General features: G+C 37.4%; 1 long non-coding RNA gene across 3 annotated transcripts; it reads right to left on the reverse strand.

The window, feature by feature from the left end:
- Positions 1–3,127: 3,127 nt before the first annotated feature.
- Positions 3,128–15,074, reverse strand: LOC140323820 (uncharacterized). 3 transcript variants are annotated; one of them, XR_011919447.1, is made up of 7 exons: positions 12,789–15,074; positions 12,575–12,701; positions 11,079–11,149; positions 8,461–8,497; positions 6,300–6,583; positions 4,402–4,503; positions 3,128–3,220 (listed from the first exon to the last, which is right to left on the reverse strand). It is a non-coding gene; the product is annotated as an uncharacterized lncRNA (long non-coding RNA). The 3 variants fall into 3 exon arrangements; XR_011919446.1 differs by having other exon boundaries at positions 3,128–4,503; positions 12,796–15,073; XR_011919445.1 differs by having other exon boundaries at positions 3,128–4,503; positions 12,789–15,073.
- Positions 15,075–15,444: the final 370 nt, after the last annotated feature.

Below are 15,444 nucleotides of genomic sequence, written 5' to 3' on the forward strand. Positions count from 1 at the left end.
GTACTGTTTGATTCTTATTTTTAAAGGTAAATTATAGATGAAACACTGCAGTCAGTAATAAATATGTAAATAAACTATGCTTTTGATTTTGGCTGCACTATTTGGTAAAAAAAAATCAAAGCTTTTGGCTTTTTCTATCAAGAAATGAGGGAACATTCTGCACCTCTGTGCTTTAAAACACAAAGCAACCATTATACACAGTCAGAAAATTACTGGATTACCACTGGCAGTGTTTCAATGGCTGACCACATTATTTGTTGGCCCGTATTAATATTTTTTTGGTATTTGATCTAGCCCTGCTTGCTTTTACATACTAAAAAAACATGTTGTATTTTAGACTTTATTAGCACTTTATTAGCTTTCTGCAAATGTATACTGCATATGAATAAAAATTATTTTAAAGCAATTGGTGAAGCCCAACTCTGGGCTTCTTGTTTAAAGCAGACCCATCACCACAATGTTTACTTAAAAAATCTTTTTATTTAAAGCAAAATCTATCTTGGTTTTTTCCTATAAATTTTTTCCCTATATAAAGAGGGGGGTCTTTATCAGTGTGGCTTGAAAGATTGAATGGAAGCAAAGAGCCTCTTGGGATACCCATGGTCCTTCTTCCCACAATAGAAAAAAAACATGTGCAGTGAGATCAGCACTTTTTTTTAAATTTACAGCAAAATATGTCCCCCAATCTTGCACATGTGCAGTGATGTAAGCAGAAGAAGGCAGAAGACGGGAGCACCTGGTGTTTCTCTTCACTCCTGGACGAACAAAGAATCCATGATGGTGTGGGACCTAATCGAGGCTAAGTGTGGCGGGATCGGGGGCTCTGCAGAAGTAAAAGAGGGTGTTTTTTTCATTTTACTGACAGTTCCGCTTTTAATGTCAGCCCATGTTAGTTAGGCTGCGTCTACATGAACGGTTTTAAAAACACATATAACGTTCCTACTAAGTTTATATGCATTTTTATGCACTTTTACAAGCTTTTTAAAGCTTAACTTTAAAACGCTAAAAAATGCCTATGACGCAGTTTTTCCAGCAGAGCTCTGCTTGCTGACAGCTCCGCTCCACTGTATGCTCCCACAGCCCTGGAGGAGCTCTGACATCTGTTCTGTTTATGTAATACATTTCACAGCTCCTCTAGGGCTGCAGGAGTAATCAGGGGAGCTGAGCTGTCAGCATAGTAAAGCTCCGCTGACTGCTCTGCTCCCCGATTGGCTGAGGAAAGGGAATTCCTGATGATGCTTGAGCTGTCATCAGGGTTTCCTATTTCTCAGCCAATTACAGAGCATGAGAGATGAATGGGCACAAGTCTCTCATTCATGTCTAGTGCTGAATGGCTGAGAAATGTAAAACCTCAGCCAGAGCACTAGGGGTGAATGGAGAGGCTTGTCCCCATTTAACCCCTAATGCCCTGCAATCCCTCACTGATAGGAGAAGTCCCATGGCTGTGTTCATTGCAACCCTGGGAATCCTCCTGTCATTGGGATAACCTCTAAAAAAAAAAGTTTAGTTACACAAACACACAAATTAATAAAATAATTTAACATTAAAGCCTTGTCCTATATTTTACATCTATTTTAACCCTTTCAGGGAATGAGTAAGGGTTTTTATGTACCCCTGTACTCATTCCCCAGGGTGGTGTAGTGGAGACCTGGGAGTCTCCTTATTAAAGGGGGCTTCCAGAGTCCAAAGTCCTTTCTAAAAACGTTTATAAAAGCCCCATTGTTTTCAATGGAAGCTTTCATAAAAAGCTTAAAAACGCTTGAAAAAGCCTCCATTGAGTTCAATGAAAGCATTTTCAAGCATTTTCATGCATTTTCCCACGTTTTCCCGCGTTTATCCAGCGTTTTAATTTTTTAAACGTTGCAAGCAACGTTTAAGATAACGCTCAAAAACATGCCTGAAGGAAACGTCCTGGTGTGGATTAGCCCATTAGAAATCATGAACTCTTCCACTAAGGTGCCTCATCAAAGCACTATGCACCTACAATACAATGTAGCACTGAATGTCACTTCTATCAATATGTCAGGGATGCTCTTAGCAGGTGAGAACAAGAAGTGATCTTTGTGCCAAACCTGAAGGTGGACTTTAAGTCAACAATGCCCTGAGTTAAACATAATAAAGGTAAGGATTAGTTTACTTTTTTAGTACAATGCCTATTTGATGGTCTTTCATTTTATGTGATAATTTGCACTAAAATTTTCTTTATTATTTTTAATTTGATTAATGAATCATAATCCTAATTGAACATAAAAACATATATATTTCATCTTCATTTCACCAAAATCAATTTTGCCATACATGTTCTTACATGATGATATGCACATATTTATAAGACAAGAAAGCATACTGTACATTGATACCAGCTTTCATACATCAAGTAAGGTGTCCATTAGGTATTACCTTTCTCAAAGTAATACTACCCTTTTACAATGCTATCATCAGCTTTTCTCTTCGAAGGAGTGATTCCATTTTTGTTCAGGATAAATCCAGGTTCAGCATCTAGACTTGGCTCAGAGACCTTGTAACTTTTCATCTGCTGAGCTTTTACAATGTTGCTAATCAATGGGGAATAATGCTTCCTCCTGCCTACAGCAGATAAATAACATCATCTCTGTCTAGGCAAAGGCACTAGACTAAAGCTCAAGACCTGCCTTATATCTAATCTTCCATGACTTCTATGGAAAAAGCTAACCAAGGCAAATTTCTGCGGAATACACTGCCACATACAGAATCTGTATATTTCCAATGGGACATTGCCATCTAGTGTACCCCAAACTATTTTCTGTGTAGGCCCCTAATGAATAGATATTTAATATAGACGTTAATTTATAGAAATCGACTGAATATATTTTAACTAGAATTTCAGCAGAATTTCTGATGTTTCATCTAAAGCCGATCATTTAAGAGAAATGTATTGGAGTCAATAGGGAAGGCAGAAGTTAAGTGGTTTTTAAAGATATCAAAGGGCTTTAAATGGTTTCTGCGTGTTTGTCTTTGTGTTCAAAGTAATTTTTATATATTTAATTGTTGTTTGATGTGTTCATATTTCATTGTTGTTTAATGTGTTCTCCCACTAACAAACACAAGACATTAAAACAGCAATTTAATAAAAGGACAATACCAAAGATTCTGTTAATATGTTTATATATTTTAATATACATGCTTATTTATGTAGTGTCTCTTAACATTCTATGTTTCCATTTCCAGATTCTTTTTCCCACTGTGTGAGAACAACAAAAGATAAAATGCATTAAAAAAAGACAACATTTTTTTACTTAACTTTTCTATTTATCAATCTCTGATCATGCAACATGTGGTAAAGAAATTATAACAAAAAATTTAAAAAAATCTGGTTTATTCACTATTACTATAGGTCCCCACCCAAACTTCCTGTCTAGGGTTTTAGGTATCCAAAACAGACATGATTGCTGCTTTGCTATTGTATTTAAAAATGCTGAAAAAAGTTTTTATTTTGCTTAACGTTTGCCTCTCGAAAAATTGTAAGATTTAGTTGTGTTAGAGTTGAAGTTTATGCCACTTATTTATAGTGTTATTTACTTTTTATAGGTCTTTTAGGGGCAGTGAAAGTTTGTGGGATAATTACATACAGCGGTCTCCCAAAGTCAACAAACTACCAATGCACAATCACATAAAAGCTAGGCAATGTCCACAAATTACATGTAAGGTCAAAGTATGTGGACAACATACTAAAACAGATTTTACAAACTTTTGATTAAGCAGAGAGAATATTTACCAAATGTCAAAAGTAATGTAGATTTCCATTTTTACTAGAGGTTTGGCAAAAAGCTTTTAAACAATCTATCCTAAATAATCTCAATGGGATAATCATAATAGCTCAAAATAAATAAACATATTTGTTATAAGCCTTTTATGGAATATACAGTATTTGTGATAAAAAAGCTTACTGTACAGACTATATCTTTCATTTCTATAATGATTTAGAAAGCATTTTATAGAATTCTAAAAACCGATTCGAAAGCTTTCAGTTGGGACTACAAAGATATTGGTGTAATATCAAGTAGTATAATTTGTTATGGGAATTATGCATCCTCTTGACCTGAAGAACCTTCTCTGTTCTGGATCCTGGGAGCAGGGGAAATGCACAGTGTGTTTTTAGCTTTTTTCAATCTTTTGCTATAATCAACAAAATATCAATTAAAGAATGAGTAGAAAACTATGCTTCAAGTATTTCAAGTTGAGGCGAGTGCTTCCCTTTTCCTCTTCCCTTTTCCACTCCTGTAGAGTGCTAAAAGTATATTACACAAAGTAAAGCAGTACTAAGAAAACAAAAATCGGAACTATAGTTCTGCAATCCACAATTTTGAGCAGGCAAGGTGTTAATTGCAGAAAGGGCAGGCTTCTACAATAGAACATGCTTACCTGCCTGTTCTCACTCTTTTCTTGCAAGTATGAAGTATGCCGGGTATTCCAGCATTCCCAATGTACTCCCACACGCATGCATTGCAGTTACGTCATCCTGGTCTGGAAGTGGATGAAGATAGTGATGAAGTGAGTTTAAAGTTTAAAAAATTGCAATTAGGTATGTAAATTTATTTTATGTCAGAAGGACATTTTTTTAATGCAACTAGTGTATGCACCTTAACAGGATCTGAAATTGGCCTCCTTAAATCCTTGTTTAGCAGAGCTCTGACTGTAAGACTAAGAGCGGTAGAAGCAACAAAAGCAGCCAGCCAGCCGTGCTGCAGTGCTTACCTAATAAAAGGGATAATAGAGGATAGAAAGAGGAAGGAGAAGGACAGAGCTGAGTCCATCAATCTCCAGTGTTTTTCTCACTCTCCAGTTACAGGGCATTGGGAGAGAGCAGACTTGTGTTACTTAACTGAAGCAAATTAGAATTGGTCTCCTTTTTTCTTCCAGACAGGGTTGTATGGACTGAGCAAACAAAAATAAAAATCCTTTGGCAGGTAACACAACTGCCTTATGTCTATATTATCTGCATATTAAGCTGTTTGTCCCCAGTCCAGCTAAAACATTTTCTTTCAAAATGTTATTTTGAAAAGTCATGCTCAGTCTTTTTTAAAATACAACATTCATTTAAATAATGTCTAGTGTTGTTACTATTATAATCTTTGTTGAAGCATTTCCTGTACAGTGACAGGGATGACAACACTATATCCCTATATCATAATTACTCACGCTGGCACCCTGTCATATATGCATGTGACCCATGCTAAAAAGGCATGTGGCTAAGCTGTGTTAAATATTAAGCTTGTTTTAAAGAATCATAATATAACCTTTCCGGGAGGATCCCACAGCAACTCCCTGCAGTTGGTCTAACAGCATCCCACGCCAGTTTTTTTAAGCCTCTGCTATGGTGGAGGCTTAGCATTTGTGATTTTTCCTAGTGCTTGACTACCTGCACCACTTTGCGTGGATCACCAAGAACACCTTGCCAGCTACCTGCCCAGACTTTTTCCACTCTTTGACTACACCTTTCACTTGAACGGTCTCTTCATAAAAGCTTTCCTCTGCTGGCACTCCCTAGTGTGAGTGATCCTGAAGACCTGTTTGCACCTTGCAGCAAGGAGTCCGGTGATAACTAGGGTTACCATCTCATCACTCCATTCAGGGTGCTCTGGTAAAGACCCAGTATTTTTTTTTTTGGCACAATGTGTTACCAGCCAGTAGGGAGCATTCTATTATTACTGTGCTGATGATAATTCATGGTGATGGCAGTGAAGGGGGGATAAAAATGCCTAGTAAAAAAGCACCTGACCAAGCAGTCTTGTCTGCAGTATGGGAAAGTAACTAAGCTAGTCAGCTACCTCCGCAGCCTCTGGGGCCTCTTGGCATTTGCCTACCATGACTAATCACGAATCCAGCCCTTGACTCTATGCAATTATATGGTAGAGATATTACATTTTGTATTTAGCTATTTTTGCCTGTTACTGTTAAGAGATAACCAGTTTTGTTATTTCATTTGATAATAGTTTACAACACTAACTAGATGTATTCTATGCTCCTGGGCAAAAAGGTCAAAAACATAACAAAAGAAAAAAAAATATATACTGTATTTTTCTTTTTTATATTGTGTATCACTCCAAGCCTGGCCATAGACTCCCATGAACACATGCATGCAAGCCATTCCATCTCATCAAGGTGGCCATACCATCAGTAATAGAATTATATTGTTTATGCTTGGAGGTTGTGCTAACAAAAAATGTGTACAAACTCTGTGTATGTTTTTTTTGTGTACAGTGAAAAGTTATAAAATGGTTTGTGTCGAGGGCCTGCAGTATAGTCTAATGAATAGATACCTGGTCCTGATCTCAAACAACAAACATTGGATTATTTAGTTCTGTTTCATTGTAGGAGATATTTGTTCATTGACTTTGTGTTTACAGTGTGCTTTGGGCATTTCCGTGGTTTTCTCAAAGCATTGACATTTCAGTTACGGAGAGCACAAAGAATTATCTTTTCCTTCGAACGTCATTCCGGGTAAACGTCGATTTGCCTCTCCCATGGGAACATTTGTATGTAAGATGTTCACTGTGTTAATCTCACTGCTTTCCTCTTTCATTAGTTCTTGAGAGCTGCCTACCTGCAAAACAATGCACGCAAAAAATCAATGTAAGGCCTTATTCTACTGACTTCTTATTTACAATAATTCATAACATTTATCTCTGTCAATTCTTTTTCTTACGTAAGCAGTTATATAACAAGCCATCCACAAGCACTAGACACGTACCTAAGACACATGCAAATGTTTCCTTTGAGTTTTGATTGTAAAATAGTTGATATATCTGGTGTATGTTATGTGGCTGTTATGTGCAGCTAGGATTTGTTGGTCTGTTGGTCTTAGAAATCCCTTCCCTTATTTGGATCCTGGACTTGGACTCCTGGACCTGGCATTTGGAGGAAGTTTCTTATCCTTAAACTAGGCATAATACTAAAAGAGAAGTTTAGTGCATACACACTACTAGCTGGAGCATTGATTAAAAAATGTACTCATGAAATAATTGTATTGTTTGAAACAGCAAGCCAGCCTTAAAGAAAGGTTTTCCCGCTTTAAAACATGATCCTCAATGGGGCATAGCATTGGTCATATCACTATATTATATATACTGATATAATATAATAAATATATTATATTGTAAGACTTATATATTGAAAGACAAACTGTTCACAAATAATACCATTCGGTCATTGTTGTAGTTGTTACATCTACAATTTTAGCTTGTTTGAGCTTTAGATGGAAACTTTTTTATTCATTGAATATTTGCAGCTTGCGTGCTTATTTTGAGCCCCATACACTTTACCTAATAGTTGATCCATATGATGCATTTTATCAATGACCAATTGACATGTAGGGGAGGTAGAAGCTTCAACATTTTAAATGCCAAGTATTTAGCATAAAAGGAGAATGAGAGCTACCACTGTGCACTCAATTAATAAGAATTTGGTAATTGTAAAAGATTTATTAAAGTACAGCTCTGACCACAGTTACCTTAACATGTTCACAGCTGCCAACTGCAATTATGCAAGTATACCTTTATTTTTATTTTTTTAATCGGAAGTTTGTTTGCTTAGAGTTCCAAATTTTTACTGTACTTCCTGGGCACTCCTTATTTAGGTTTATACACCTCTTTCTCCAGGCAGCTAACTAAAGTGCCTGGAACCCAGAAGACTGGGGAAACTGATGGTGTAAAGAGAAGTGAGTTTAGCTCTTCTTTATATTATTCTTGTGCATTTCTCTGTACATCAGCACTCTGATCAGGAGGAAGGACAGTTGTAAAGTCAATCATCTTCAGCTGAGATAAGACCATGCAGAGGTATGACCTTTTTATTATGATGCTTCTCCATCATTGTCCAAACACTGGAGGTGTTATGTGGTTCTGCTATAAAGTTATTATACCAATAGTTTGCTGTGGTGAAAAACTCACTATAAGCTTTTTTGTGTACTAAAATGTTTGGAATGTGGTAGGTAGTGTTGGCACTCTGAGAAAGTTACACAGCAAGGGTTCAAAAATGTATTGACCCTGTTGGGTAGTCTGTCAATCTGTGCAACTGCAGTGTTTACTACTGCTAGCTTTAATACTAATCACATTCATTGTTACCTGGAATTGTTTTTTTTTTTTGTTTTTTTAACATTCATTTAGCATGCTGTCTTTGCCTTACTAATCATGTGCACATTATAGTTTACAAAGCCTTCAGCGCCCTAATCTCTGCAGTCAATCTGCAGAATTAATGAATGTCCCTATGTCAATTCAGCATTCCATACAGCATTTAATAAACTAGTAATATGTGATCTACGAAAGAAGAACAGATGTTTTACTTCATTATAAGTGTTTGTTATTCATGTTTCATTTCATTTAAAAAAAAAAGTGACCTTGGCACAGAAAAGCTTGACTACCATAGTACAAGTTATAAATTCAATTTAAACATGTTACTAAAAGCACCAGAGACCATGATATTCACCATGTCATTGCTGCTCATGGTTCCAAAAGTGTGTTTTCTGAAAAATAATTACACATCAATTGATTTTACAGTTAAGGCTTCAAAAGATTAATGACAGTAACCCTTTGCAACCACTAACAATAAAAAAGAATGAATAACCTTTTTTTATAAACATGTTACATTTTCTTACTAGTTTCAACCTTAATCAATTCTGGTGGCTCTACAAGTGTCTGAAAAATCACTGTTATCTTAAGTTGACATCCCTTACAGCCTACAGCAGGGGTGTCAAAATCAAATACACAGTGGGCCAAAATTAAAAACTTAGACAAAGTTGTGTGCCAAACTGGAAAATGAAATAGCACCGCTACTACAATTCCAGGCGTCAAGAAAACAGTCCAATGCGGGGCTAATGCTATGAGTGGCTGGAACTCCCTCTTCACTGAAATAGCACCGCGTCTATAAAACAGTCCAATGTGGGGCCACGCATAGGCAGAGAGGCCACTGGTCAATAGACATGAGTGATGCTGGGAATTGTAGTAGCGGCACTTATTCAATGCAGCTGCGGGCCAGCTGCAATTCATATGTAGGATTCCTTTGAGGGCCAAAAAAAGGGTGTTGTGGGCTGTATTTGGCCCGCGGGCCAGAGTTTGACACCCCTGGCCTACAGCAACCATTATCCTGGATGTAGAGCTTGTTCTATTAAGTATGATGGCTGAAAAGCAACATTGATTGCTGCAATAGCAAAAAAACTGACTTTATTACTTATTCCCATGGGTATTAGAAATCTGTAAAAAAAAAATATATATTTAATTGTAGCATTTACCTAACAATTTTTATATAAATATATATATAAAAAAAAGGCAAGAAAGCAGAGCAGGTTTTGTTTTTGTGGCAGGTCAAGTTATATTGTGCTTTGAACAAATAAATGAATGAAAGTGTAACTTTCATACAAGCATGTAATACAGTAGATTTAGTTTTTTAGTCGTTGATTTAACCATCCCGTTGCCAATGTTGGCTATTTGAACTTGGTAAGTCTTTTTGATGCTTTTTTTTGTATTTTTGTTAATTTGGTTTAACATCCTTACTCCAACAATTCTCCTATTTATTGAATGTTTGAGTCTACCTTGAATTACATTAGTTAATGTCAACCAAATTAGGTATCCGATGACACTCCCTTTACTTTTGCGCAAACAAGGAGATTGCAAGGAGATTCTAAACCTTTGATATACAGTTATGTAATAGTCTCTGTGCATCCCCTAAAGAAGCCAGTCGGCAAAAGCTTTGGTATAAGAGATGTTGACTCATAAATGCTCAGAGAATATCTTTGTCTAGTTATGTGGTCCCATGTCCCATGATGATAATGGGAAGAACCAAAAAACGAAATCTATTGTATTACGCACTTTGCTTAAGTTATGCTTTCATTCATTTATTTGTTCAAAGTATAATATATCTTGACCGACCACCTTGCTTTTTTATTTATATTTACCATATCACAGGGGGGGCCTAATAATACATACAGTAGGAGGTTTGAGTAGTAATATTCCCTATGTTTAACAATTGTCCTTTAGCAACAGACCAATATGACATTATATTTTAACACACAGATTAGATTTATGCAGTTTGCTAGCCATTGTGATTATTAAAGTAAAATCAATCAGAAAGAAAAGCAAAAAAAGGGAACGAAAGAAACATTCACATTAAACCAATAAAAAAGGCAGAATACTACAAAGAACTCACTTATAACAGCACATTATTAGGTGCTGAGTGTCAGATCCTGAATGACGAGATCTTTGAAAGAATCAATAGGAATCAATAAGAAGTCACCGGCACATCTCAATAGGAAGCCCTCTTAGATTCACCTCGCTACATATAATGAAAGAAAATAAATCAAATTATTTTCTTTCATTATACGTAGCGAGGTGGAATAGAATACAAAATCCATCAGTGATCTATCAATTCTGTTGTAACAATGTTTTGCCAATTCCAGCCCCTCTGGTGATGAACCCTGTGCTGTGGGGATTCATAGTTTTTACATATTTTAAAACTCTCCATACCCTAAAATTACATTTGGTTGGAGAGTAACTGAAATCGGCCGCAGGGAATTCAAACTAACTATGTCCCGCCCCACGGCGAAGGAGCTGAGTGCCACGCCCTCGGGGGTACAAGAGGCACGCGTGGTAACGCGGGCACCTCTTCCCACAGCACCCCTGGAACGTGCACTACTTTGCACATCCAAAGGAGTGCTGAGAACAGGACTTTCTGTAATCACGTCCATGGAGATGCAAGGGATGCCGCCTGACCGAACAGTAGTTTGGCCAGGACGGATACCTCTGCCTGCAGAGAGAGACATGCTGCGAGCAGGGTAGCAGCCTCGGCCATGCTGCCTGCTGCAGTGGCGTGTTCCTCTGTGGCTAGGATCCCCAGGGACGCCGCGGGCTCGCAGGACAGGTAAGTTCCCTACACTACCCCTCCCCCCCTTCAGGAGGGGCCTCAGGACCCTCATGTCGGGGTTTCCCCGGGTAATCACTGTGAAATTCCGACACAAGTTCTTCCGCATGTACGCGGCAGGTCGGCACCCAGCATCTCTCCTCTGGTCCAAAACCTTTCCAATCAATGAGATATTGCAAAGAGTTACGCACCTTACGAGAGTCCAGGATCCTCTCAACTTCATATTCGGGTGCTCCCTGCACCACCACTGGCGGAGGGGGATCTGAAAGGGGAGCAGAGTCAGCAGCAGACTTTAATAAAGAGACATGGAAGGTGTCCACCCCCCTCAAGGAACTGGGAAGCTTGACTCTATAAGTCACTCTATTAATCTTTTCCGATATTGGGAATGGCCCTATAAATTTGGGTCCTAGCTTGGCTGAGGGTTGACGGAGGGAAATATGGCGGGTAGACACCCAAACCAGATCACCCGATTGGAACTGGGGCTCAGGGGATCTATGGCGATCTGCAAACCTCTTCTGCTGGGCTACTGCCTCTCTAAGATTACTTTGGACCTGGTTCCAAACAGATCGGGAGCGTTCTACCCAATCGTTAAGGACGCGAAGATCAGAGGGTGGACCTGATAGAGAGGACACTTTGGGACTCCGACCCCGACATACATAAACTGAGAGATCCTGGTGGAGGAGTGCTGGGACATGCACAACTTTGCACATCCAAAGGAGTGCTGAGAACAGGACATTCTGTAATTACGTCCATAGAGATGCAAGTGATTTGGCCTGGCCGAACAGTAGTTTGGTCAGGACGGATCCCTCTGCCTGCAGAGAGAGACACGCTGCGAGCAGGGCAGCAGCCTCCGCCATGCTGCCTGCTACAGCGGCATCTCCCTCTGCGGCTAGGATCCCCAGAGCGCGCGGGCTCGGAGGACAGGTAAGTTCCTTACACTTGGTGTCAGTGTATTCTCAGCTACTTTAAAGACAGGGTAAAAAAATGATTAGGAGGAATCCCCCTCCTGGAGTTTAGTGAGATTAGTTGCTTTCATTACCTGAATTTTAAATAGGGTTCCCCAAACCTTTAGCAAATGAGACCCAGGCAGATTCACTAATTCATGATCTTGACATATCTGTGCTGATCTTGGAAATATTTTGGTAGAAACTCTAAAGTTAATTTGTGTATTTTCATTTAGACTTCCAGTATATTTAAGTGTTATGAGAACGGGAATTTCGTTTTATTTTTAGGAATAAAATTAACTCAGAGGACAGTTGGAAAATTCTTTTTATTGAGAAGTTGGGCATTTCTAAGCATTTGCCAATTTTTGTTGCTAACTTGGCAGTAACCATGTGAGTACGATAACAAAATGAACACTGTCATAATATTTTCACATTACAGCATACTCACTACAACAATTTCCTAGAGATTTTGTTACACACATCATGGATGATTGCTAATCAGTAAAACATTTGTTTAACTCATAACAGCTAATACTTTCTCATGTAAAATCATTTTAATAGATTGCCAGACAATAATATCCATCTGTTTTTTATGTTGCTTTCAGTGACGATCATAGTACTTTTACTGTTACATAGTACTTTTACTGTTAGCTTATTGTAATTTTGTTCTTTGCCCCAAAGCTAAACACGGAGACAAAACCCAAGAGACACCAAGAGTACCAATAAAAATAAGTTTTTCTTACCTTATCTCACAATCGTCTGATAGTTTCTGCCCTCCTCTTCTCTCCATTGCAGACCTTGGTGTCCTCACTAACAATGCCAAAGTGCAAAGACAACCAACTTTGGGAGAATAATCCGAGATGGGAAAGCCTACGGGAACCAGGATTAAGTAAGTAAAATATATTACCAACAGAAAATTGCTTTTAACAGGTAGTAATGATTGTGGTGACGGTATACATTTTACCATGTGTCCATCCATGTCCATCTCCAGCCAAAATCTATTATTTCTCTTTGGATAGAGGGAGGAGTTAAAGCCTCTGTTAGTTTTTTAATTGCCATCTGTAAAGAAGTAAGGAGAAAACTTTAAGTTTCCCATAGCCATCAACCAACATCTGCCTAACTTTGAAAACCTAAATGTAATTGGTGACCGGAAGCATTAGGAGAGAAATTTAAACAGCACGAGCTTCATGAAGTATATTGCTAAAGCCCATCTACCAATCTAGTTAAATGGTCTTTTAGACTAAATATATATGATATAAGATACACACTACTAACATCAGTATTACAATATATTTATATAGGTATTCAACGATTTATACTCTTTACGCTTAACTTCTTCTACTTTTTCATGACTACTGTTGTCCTAAAGTACCCTTATGATACAAGTAGACAGGGGAATGCTTACATTCCTAAGGTAACAAACTTGGCAAAGACATCGCAGAGAAAAGATTGTTGGCTTAGATTTTTTCTATAACAGCATGTTTTACTCCTTACTAATTAAACTAGCTTTTTACATTAGATAAAGGTTGAATGTTAATAAAAAATAGACCACCAAAAGATCTTCCTTTTTCCTGACACTGCCAAAAACCTCCAAATCGGTATGTTATTAAAGTACACGTCCTGTGACCTGTGGCTCAGTGCTTATCTCAGTATTAAGAATGGAGGACAACACAATGTTGTCCAAGAATCCTAAACCCAACCTCCACACTTTGCCCCAGACATTGGGGCCCTGAGGGCTAAAACCAAAGGTTTACTATATTTCATTAGAAGCATTGTAAGCCATTGCTTTAACTTACCAAATGCATGTGTATAATCACTGAAGAATTAGACATGTTTAGAACATATACAAATATGTTGTTCAGATAAGTTTAGTTAAGAATAGTTTTGGACAAATCTGAAAGAAAAACAAACAGTAAGGACTACCAATTTTTAGAACGTAAAAAATTAGATCAAACCGACAAAACTGGGTAGGAACACATAATCATAATAACACACAGATTCAAGGCTTCTCTTGTTTGTTGTTTTTAAGCACAAACAATGTTACTGGACACTGACATAACAAATCTCTCTTTATGTCTAAATAATTACATTGGCAGCAGGTTATGCTGCTTTGTTTCTATCTTGTGAGAATATATCAGCAATTATCTTTAAAACTATGCTTTATCTAGGGGTAATCTGGGTTAGCCACCTGAACTATGACTCTCTGACCAGAAAAGATGCTTCTTCCAAATTCAATGGCTGCAAGAAAATAGATTATTCCTACATTTACTGTTATCCAAGGAAGATGAATCTGAGAAAAGTAAATGAAATAGGGAGTATTTTGATTTAATAATGATACCTTCTTTTTTAATTCTGCCACAGCATGTAGAATTTGTGTCCTATTATACAGGTTCCTGTCCATGATTCTAACATCCCTTTCCTTCTTTTTTACAGCAGTTACCATCATTCAATAGATCAGGGCAGGGGCAAAATTTTGAAGTCCCCCTGTCAGTGCAGAGAACTTTGATTTTTAAGCTACCCACTTACTGTTCCCTGTCTTTTTTTAGTATCTCAGATCTCAAGGTAAATTCTAAGCCCTCTGATATCCAATTTTAGCCATTTTCCAAAATGAATTTGTACATACAATTCTGACCCCGGCCCTTTATACTTCTTCCTAATATTATTAATCTTTGCTGTACATCTTTGCTGTTTGACGAGGAACTAGGGGACCACAAAAGATATGCAGGTCTAATTTGGAAATTGGGAAGCTAGGTCAAAAACTTAAAATGAGAATTGAATTTTTGCCTAAAAGCTCCGACAGAAAGTGACAAGGTTACAATCACAAGGTAGAACAGAAGTAATTTTCCCACACATATCCTATCCTCCTTTGACCCCTCAAATGAACTGCATGTAAACAAAGAGATCAGAAATCTGGGAAAGTCTGGGAAGTGTGGATGTAAAAAATCATTAATGATATTGATGTGACACAACCGCCAGCCGTTCTTTTTCTTACATGTTTTCTTTCCTTGTCAGAATAGAGGCATTTATTACAAATGCCTATATGTGGCCACTGGCTACAAAAAATATGGTGTGGTATTGTTGAACAAAAAACATTGCTGTCAAATTTAAAACACTAATTCCCATGGGAAAGACACACAATCCCTTTTTAATACATTTTCATGTTTTAATATTTTTTTTTTAAAGTACATTTATTTATTTATTGTACATTAGATCTACCAACATGGCCAAGTTTTACATAAGTACTCATATTTAGATTACTTTTGCTGGCTTTAACATTTGCAAATAAATACAAAAAATATGGTAAAAAATATACCAAAATTTCAAACTGTGGCACCAAAAGTTAAATTTTTGCTTTTAGTCTGCCATTTACTAAGGTCTTGTTAAAGAGCAAACCAATCCAATATTGTGCAGCTTATCTCATATCATAGATATATGATATGGATCATAGATAGGCTTTGTATTCAGTTACATTTCCTATACCTCTCCAAGTCTGATTGCCAATTGTGTAATTGGACAAGATCACCAATGCAGTCATGTTTCAACTTTAGTATCTATCATTTAAGGATGATCTCTCCGAATTATAAATATACCCCTAGGAATTTGTTTTATGCAA

This window comes from Pyxicephalus adspersus, chromosome 2, assembly GCF_032062135.1.
Source record: "Pyxicephalus adspersus chromosome 2, UCB_Pads_2.0, whole genome shotgun sequence".
NCBI lineage: Eukaryota > Metazoa > Chordata > Amphibia > Anura > Pyxicephalidae > Pyxicephalus > Pyxicephalus adspersus.